The 7,882-nt window shown below is 32.5% G+C and overlaps 1 pseudogene; it reads right to left on the bottom strand.

The window, feature by feature from the left end:
• Positions 1-234: 234 nt before the first annotated feature.
• LOC100617024 (peroxiredoxin-4-like) lies at positions 235-7,408 on the bottom strand (annotated as a pseudogene).
• Positions 7,409-7,882: the final 474 nt, after the last annotated feature.

Raw genomic sequence — 7,882 nt, 5'->3', positions numbered from 1 at the left:
CATAGGCTAACTAATTAGATATGAAGTATTTCCTTCTTCAAAGTAGGCATGAAATAATTTAAAATGGAGAAAATTGACTTAAAACAGAATTTTATTTTTTTATGGTTTTTGTTATCAAAATCACTAAAATCGTATTCATATTGTTTGAACTAGACATTACCTGAGCAAACATTTAAATTGTTTTTTTTTAATCAAAATACTTCCATTTTCTAGCTCAATTTGGAAATTACTAGGTTACCAACTAGAAGAAAACAGTTCTCCATGTTTATCGATGTACTGGAATGCTTGGACTAAATGTTTCTTCAGTTGGCTGGCCAAGAGAAAGGTCATTCATCATTAATCTGTCATAGGATAATTTTATCATCAATAATGAAAAGGCCTTTTCCAAATAAATTCCATAATCCTTTGGAATTTGTTGGGTCAAATCTCGAATAAGGGGAATTTTCATTGACCCAAGACTGGCAAAAACTAAACTGTACATTGATGGAGCATGCAACCACTTCAGTATTTATAGCTCCAAATTCTTCAATTCAATCATCAAAACTTATCATTTATGTTAGACACACAAAAGTATAGCTAAGAGGATAGAAGAAAACCAATTTTCCATTGATAATTGGTTAATGTGAGCTCTTTAAATTCTCAATTAATAACAGCTGTTCCTTCCCAATAAGGTGCTGACTTAGAAATTTTGGCCTTGCAAAGGTGCAGAGTGGTCCATGACAGCATGCAACAGAGCAGCCCATCCTGGGAAGCTCCCCCCAAGCCCTTGTGATGGACATGTTGCGTGTGTGGCTGGCTGAATCTTCAATGGTCACTCTAAATTATTGTTTAAAAAAACACCTTACATGAATTAATCATAAAATTTTAAAGGTTCTATTTTTTTTTCTTTTCACTTATAGCCTAAATTTGAGAGCTCTTCTCAATATCAGAAATTCAAGCTCAGAGAAGCATCTTTCAAGACATTCAAACTATCTAGAGAGGTATAGATTGAAATAACTGTTGACTTATTTTGGCAATGATGACAGCAGCCTATGCAAAAGGAAGAAAGAAATTTATTACAGGTCAAGAACTAACTAAGCAAATGAAACCTTCAGGATGCCTTTCAGGAATATGCATTGTAGTCATCTTATTTGCAAGAAACCATGGAAATTTTTTTTGTTTTATTTTTCCTAAGCTCGTTTAGAGTACAATAGACTATTCAAAAGTCAAGAACTGAAAATTCAGTTTCAGTGAAACTTACTGTGCAATGGTATGTTTTTCAAATTGCATTCATTTTTTATTCTTTTTTTAAAGGAACTGTAATTGTGTTTTATGGCATATCTCAGCTTTTATAAGAATGAATTGATGAAAAAAGTAAGCATTCTATGCTGTTGTGCCATTTTATACAACTCATTATAGTGCACACAATGGCATGGAAATAGAGATGTCATGGCATCCAAGTCAAGTATCCTACTGATACTCATACAAGGCAAGTATTTCTTACTTACCTGAGTTCAAATGGCAATGGCGGAGTCATGGAGATGTTGGTGTCTAGAATGTTGACAGAGTTAGATAGAAAATGCACTGTAGTTAAAAGGCAAAAAGCAAAAGGCATCCATTCATCAGACAGTTAATATTGTTCAGAAAATAAAGTAGTCATATTAAAATGTAATCAATAAGAGACAAGTGCTATATTTTATTTTAGTTCTGAATAAATTCTTTTAAACTCTTACCTTCTGACTTAAACTTGATACTGAATATCAGTTCCAAGGCAGAAGAGTAGTAAGGGCTAGGCAAGTGGACTTAAGTCAGATGCCTAGGGACATACAGCTAAGATGTATCTGATGTAAGATTTGAATCCAGGAATTCCAGTTTATTGGCTTGACTCTATCCTCTAAACCATATAGCTTATGTTTTATGTGTTTTATGGCACTGCCCCAATAATTTTTGAGATAACAAAGGATCTTTGAATATTTTTACCATCCAAAGTATAAAAATAATTTAGATCTTCAAACATGTAAAACAATGAGGAATGGTTTTTAGATGAATCTACTTCTCCCTACAGACTTCATTTTGTTTATAATAATACTGCATATTATGTTAACTGTTGTTTTTGTCTGTGTCATGGATCACATAGAACACATATTGAAATCACCATTTGATGGTCTATTTTCTGGTGACAAACAATCAATCAATAAAGACTTAGCATTGTCTTCCAACAAGAAACACAGAGCCCAGTCTACAAAGATTGGCTTCCAGCTGATACTTTTCGAACAAACCTGACTATGCTGACATAGCTTTCAGGAACTAAGTGGCACCTCTGTTTGATGATAAAAAACAAGAATAGGGCTTTTGTGTCAATGACCTTTGGCACTTTAGGGAAGGGAGAAAAAATATACATGAAGTGATATCAGTAATTATGAGCCACTTTGCTTCCTTTCCCATCTTCATGAAGTATTGATAAAAATGGGTTTTGCATGCTTCAAAGTTATACATGATTAAAACATGGTAAGAGATCAAGGAGGCATTCAAAGAATTTTTTTTTATTTCATATCAAATTTTTATGACTTCATACATAGGAAACCAAAAGGTGTTAGATATATCATCCTACTGTTTATTTTAATTGATGCTTTAATTCCTTGATACAGTATGATAAAATGTAACATATTAGTCAGATAAGTTATCTCCTTTATTTGGATTAAAGTATTATGAGTAAGATGGATATAATCATAATGCCAACTTTGTTCTGTGACCCTCTGAGACTTTGTAACAACAATTAATAAATCAACCAACTTTGAGTGCCTATAACGAGTTAGTCACTGGTGTTATAAAGACAAAAATAAAATATCCCTTGTCCTTAAGGAGCTTATTTTAATCAGGGTAGACAATATATCTACATCCAAGTACATATTAAAGGTATAAAAATAAATTCAAATTAGCTTACGAGGAGAAGCATTAGCAGCTATAGTAATTAGAAAAGTCTCAAGAAGGCATTTGAAATCTAAGATGAGTTTTGAAGGAAATTAGGTATTTTAAAATGAAGAGGTCAAAAAGAGATGCATTCTTGGCAAGAGGAATAACCTATTGTGAACCTTAAAAATTCCCAGACCCTATTTCATAAGATTGGATTAAGACCATTCCCCATTTGGGCAGTGAACTCTACTTAGATCAGGAATGTGAGAACTCTACTTCACCTACTTAAGTCTGCCCTAGGGGAAGATAAAGTTGTGAACTCTTTTCTGAACAATGAAAGTACTTAAACCCATACTTATAATAAGGCAAAAAGTTCTTAAGATAAGTACCTATAAAGGTCAAGCAACTTGTGAATTTACAAGGAACAAAGAGCTGAGAAACTTACTCAGAGCTTTCCTGGTGTGAATTACTCAAAAATTTACAAATTCTTAGGTATGAACTAAGAATGGTCTGTCCTTTGAAAAATGTCTACTGTGATTGGTAGATGGAAGAACTTAGGGGAGGTGACATAGGAGAAAATTCCCTATATAAGGAGATGACAGGCTCTTAAAAAGAAAAAAGAACAATCTCTAAGGAGGTTGTTGGGAGAGAGCTCTGGAAACAGGCTCTTGGGACAGTCTCTTGAGGACAGTCAGAAGAATCCCTCTCTGGAGAAGGATGGCTGACTGAACTGGTGTCTATATTCTTGCTTGGACAGATCTTGTGGTGAGTGATTAAGGACTGACTGATCTCTCTCTTAAGACTCAGGTCTAGACCATGTTGGCTTAAGGCCCTTCATACTTATTCCTTTCTTACTCTTTCTCTATTTCTTTAATTCCTCATTGTATTATTAATTAAATTCTCTATAAAACCCAGTTGACTTGGGTATATTCATAATTGGGAATCTTTCCCTGGAGACCACCTTATATTTGATTTGAAACAAGACACTGTAGTGAAAACATATTTTCTGCGGTCACAATTTACTCATCCACTCTTATATCTACTACAATTTAAATCTTCAACTATTTTAACTCTTACACTATGCAGAGTCATAGGGATAAAAGAAAAAATATATTTTGTGTGAGGAACACCAAGAAGACCACATTGGTTGGAATATAGAGTCCAGAAAGAAGAATAATTTATGATATTTGTAAAGTTAAGTATCACAAAAAAGAATTCATATTTGATCCTAGAAATAAGAGGGAGGCACTACAACTTATTGAATATAGGAGTGATATGGTCAGACCTGTAATTTAAGAATATCACTTGTACAACTCCATGTAGGATGGACTAGAAAACAAAGAGGCTTGAGACAGGGCTACCAATTAAGAATCTTGAATCACAAATGGTATAAGATAGAGACATTTGTGCCCTTTTTCCCTTCAGTGAGTTTCTCAGAGGGCCTACATTTTGTAGAGGGAATTTGGCCATTAACCCTTCATTCCCCTTCTGGCTGAACATCTGAGTTTCCTGACTTCAGAATCATGCCTCCACACTGGGTAGCTTCATATTATTTTCTCTTTTCCAGACTTTTTGTATCTTATCTTCCTCGATTGGAATATAAACTTCTAGAGGTCAGGAATTGACTTCATTTCTTTATATGTATATCTGCAGATTTAATAGTCCCTGACATACTAGGACTTTATTGACTTGCTCAACTGAGAAATTTTAAAGTATTATATATGATTAGAGAGAATTTAATACCATCAAAAGACTGTTAGTTCTGTAGTCAGAAGACCTAGATTTAAATTATGTCTTTTGTGCTTATGATCTATATGAGCTTAAATACATCAATTCTCCCTGAAATTCAGTTCTTAAATAAAAAATTCACTAGACTAGAATTGACAGTTATCTGAGGTGTTTTCTAGCTCTAGATCTATGTCTTATGCAAACAAAAACTAAAGAAAGATGTACCATAGTCCATGGAGTTATTAAAATGATCAGATTTACCTATAACTTTGTAATAATTTAATCCATCCTTTTAACAATACAAATCCCCCTCAGTAATATCAGTAATATCCATAGCTATGAGAAAAAGATAATTGTAAATAAAGTGAGTTAAAAATATCATAGTAGGTAGCTGATTAGATATCTAATCAATTTAATCAGTTGATGCTTATACATTTTTGCATAGGTGCTGCACACAAATAGTGAGGTAAGGTGAGAACTGAGTAGGAAAAAAATATACTGAATTACATTTGTGAAAAAGCTAAGTATTTATAATAATACCAAATTATTAGTTGATGCAATGGTAAAAGAGTCTATATATTAATCAATATTAGCATAAATATTTTCTTCGTAACTTCATATGCCTACTGTGTAATTAGAATTTTGCACCTCAGAGCTCCATTTCCCAGAATCCCCTTTTAGTCCTTATGTTAAGTCCTTACATTTTGGAGAAGAGTCTGTAACCTTGCCTTTTTTGCTCTCTTTTACAGCAAACATGCCTGGGAAAGCTGGCTTTTCTCAGACTTTACTCTTCTCTTTCTATTTCTTCTCCTTCATGTGATTATTAATAAATATTATAAAATATAATACTTGGAGTTATTGTATATTAATTTTAATCTTACACTACAAATCACAGAACAACATAAATCTGAGAGAATATAAACAACAAATAATCCAAAAATCAAAGGAAAGACACATGGTGGATGGGGAAAAAATAGGCTTCAGAAAGTGATCAATTATGACATGCAGAGTAAGTGGAATAAAAGACATTATCCTGGACAGGTACTTACAGAAATTGGTGTGAGTTGGTTATTTTAATGAGAATAAGTGACAACATATGGATAACCCAAGTTATACATTGATAGAAACATGCTAGTTGAAGAATGAAAATAAGGTCCCCATCATGTTGGGTGGAATTTCTATGGACAAGACACAGAAAAAAGATGCACAAGACAAGAAAGCATGGAAAACATTTCTGAACTTCTGGATTATTCTGTCTAATGAAATAACAGTTCTATCAGTATATTCTTGAAAAGAATACTTTATAGGCTACATGTACATGATGCAAATATACAAATATTCCAGATTAGCTATACCTACAAATAACAGGGCACTTTAACCAATCAAATAAAAAAAATCAGTAGAGTCTGCTATTAGAATGTGTGAATAAGCAACAAATATTTTGAATTTTTTTTATTTTTTTATTACTTGTTATTATGTTGTCAGGGGTTTCCCCATATTCCGTTATAAATTATAAAGTTTCATTTAAGAGCCATATTTTGAACTTCTAATATTGGATGATTTAATTTCTAAATTTCTCACAATATTAGTAAGGTTATGTAGAATTTCAGCTAATCAAAGTAGGAAATTCCATAGTATGGATTTATAATAAACTCATGGAAGAATAAATTATACTATACCAAAACCTTTAAGAGAAGGCAAAATGATTGTCTTATAAATCAGAAGCGATACCAGAGTTTAGATTCTTGAGGTCAACAATCTATGATCTAAGATGCATAGTCTTAATTGTGTTGAGGGGAAATATTATTCATCACACATTCCTTTTTAAATTATACTTAGTGCAGAAGAAATAACTTTTCCATCTTAACCTCAAATTTCCAAATTTTTAAAAATTAGTTTGCCCTATACTCCTTTTCTCCCCAATGAATTGACAAAAATGTAAGATTGATATTGATAGCACTTAAAACATATCATTAAATATGTCAATTCATGTTATCACTTGTTATTTTTTAAGAATTTCCTTTGATAATCCTAGTTTATTTAATGATATTTATTTTTAAAGAGAGAAGCAAAACCACTCAAAGTTTTCCTATTTCTCAAAACAAGTATATGTATTTTTTCTATTCCCTCATGTGATCCACATGCATGTATATATATATATATATATATATATATGTCATTTCACATATTACCACTTGTTAAAAATTTAGTAGCAATTATAGTCCTGACAGCAGTATAGAATAAATTGTATAGGTGGCTTTCCTTTTAAAGAATGTCCCTTGGAAATTAAAAAGGTTGAAAGGAAATATGTATTTGTTTCATGCTAACAATGATGGTGTCACTTCAAGAAAAAAAAAACTACCATAAGATTGGAATTTTGACACTCCAGTACGAAATAAATGTTTTTGCTACATTAGGAAGGGTGACATTTTTTTCTAATGATATCCAGGGATTAAAAAATATTATAATGTTTCTAATGAAAATATGTATTTCATAATGGGATTCATCTAAGTATATATTTTCTGAGGTATTTACATAATTAATGGTTTCATAATATCCAATAAGAAAGACAAGACTAAGCCAGAGTGTAAGGTGCTGTTCCCCAGAGTGTCAACACTTGTAGACAAATGAGAATACTGATGTTTCTTCATTTCTCACTTTTTCCAATAGTCTCATAACTATGACCCAAGTCTACGTTCTTCCTCCAATCCCACCTTTTCCTAGGAATTTCCCAATATGCCTCCCCACTTGACTGGGATGGTCTATTTTCTTGAATTTCAAAGGCCATTTAGGCCTACCTGAGCTGGAAAATGGAATACTTTTAAGAGGACTTTCAACCTCTGCTTAAATATCTACTGTGAAGGGGAATAAACTACAGAAGGAGACAACTTTGGATAACTCTAATTGTTATGAAGTATTATTTGTTTTTTCCCTGAACATCAAGACTGGGTTTCCCGGTTTCAAATTTGTACCCATTATCTCTATGTATGTCCTAAGGGGCCACACAGTATAAATCCTTTTGCTGATAATAGCTCTTATATATTTGAAAATAATCCTCATGTGAACAAAATTCCCTGTTCTCTAAGCTAAATCTCTATCAAGTGTTTTCAATTAATTCTAATATGTGCTATATTCAAGCCCCATTACCAACCTTCTTGTCTTTCCCTGTATACTCTGAATTTCTAGATTTCATACCACTCTGCTATTTCATGTATATGGAGAGTTCACAGTATTGAAACTCCTGCCACTGATGCAAAACAGC

This window comes from Monodelphis domestica, chromosome 3, assembly GCF_027887165.1.
Source record: "Monodelphis domestica isolate mMonDom1 chromosome 3, mMonDom1.pri, whole genome shotgun sequence".
NCBI classification, from domain to species: Eukaryota; Metazoa; Chordata; class Mammalia; order Didelphimorphia; family Didelphidae; genus Monodelphis; species Monodelphis domestica.
This window is presented reverse-complemented; position numbering and strand designations above follow the sequence as displayed.